Source organism: Fukomys damarensis, unplaced genomic scaffold (genome assembly GCF_012274545.1).
Source record: "Fukomys damarensis isolate Sample0158 unplaced genomic scaffold, DMR_v1.0_HiC HiC_scaffold_13, whole genome shotgun sequence".
NCBI classification, from domain to species: domain Eukaryota; kingdom Metazoa; phylum Chordata; class Mammalia; order Rodentia; family Bathyergidae; genus Fukomys; species Fukomys damarensis.
In genome coordinates, this window is record NW_022900925.1 from 25,665,959 (window position 1) to 25,666,681 (window position 723).

Here is a 723-nt window from a genome sequence, read left to right on the forward strand (position 1 = left end):
GCCGGGGCCCGCGCGAGCCGCGCGCCTTCCCACCCCGCCTGCCTCCCTCCGACTTGCCTGGGCTGACGGGAAACCAAGCAACACCGCCTGGGCGCCGACTCACAGGGAAAAACAAACTGGTTTCCGGAGAGCAAATACTGTAGAGCCCGAGTACAGAGGAAAGGGCGCAAGTCTTAATCCTCTCCTCTCCGCTCTGGGTTGTTGCTTTCTGGGAGCGTCTGCGGCCGACAGCCCCACAGCCCGTTCCACCGCGCAGCTTCTCACACAGCGGAACAGAACAGCCCGGACGAATTCCCGCCTCCAAGTATCCAATCGCCAAACGAGTTCAGACAACCAATCACCAGCCAAGTCAAGAAGACAAAACACCAATCCCTGGGCGAGGTTAGGGGGCGAGGCCACTAGCACCCAATAGGAGCCTCCGAAATAAGAACTACCGGAGGTGGCGGCTCTGGAAGGCAATCACCAATAGAAGAAGCAAGCAAATCTGGGGGTTTGCTCAGAGGAGTCTTGGTTTGACTTTTGAAACTGGTTACTTAACCCGAACCTCCATTTGTTTAGATGAGTGGAGAGGGTGTGTCTTCAGGCCTTGTCTAATTTTCGGGCCTCTCATCAGTGCCATTCAATTTAAATTTCCCAGCTTTGCTTTGGCCCGGTTACGGGGGTGGAGGGGGGTGGTGCTGACTTGAGACCGGAATTGCCAGTCTACTCTGCAGTACTGGCCAG

The 723-nt window shown here is 56.4% G+C and overlaps 1 protein-coding gene across 2 annotated transcripts in view; it reads right to left on the reverse strand.

Moving 5' to 3' along the window:
* Positions 1 to 290, reverse strand: part of Brip1 (BRCA1 interacting protein C-terminal helicase 1) — a 128,113-nt gene extending 127,823 nt beyond the window's left edge. For both annotated transcript variants that reach the window (XM_033762925.1, XM_033762924.1), the window contains exon 1: positions 58 to 290. The gene's annotated coding sequence lies outside the window, so the exon portion shown is untranslated. The remainder of the gene's footprint in view (positions 1 to 57) is intronic.
* Positions 291 to 723: the final 433 nt, after the last annotated feature.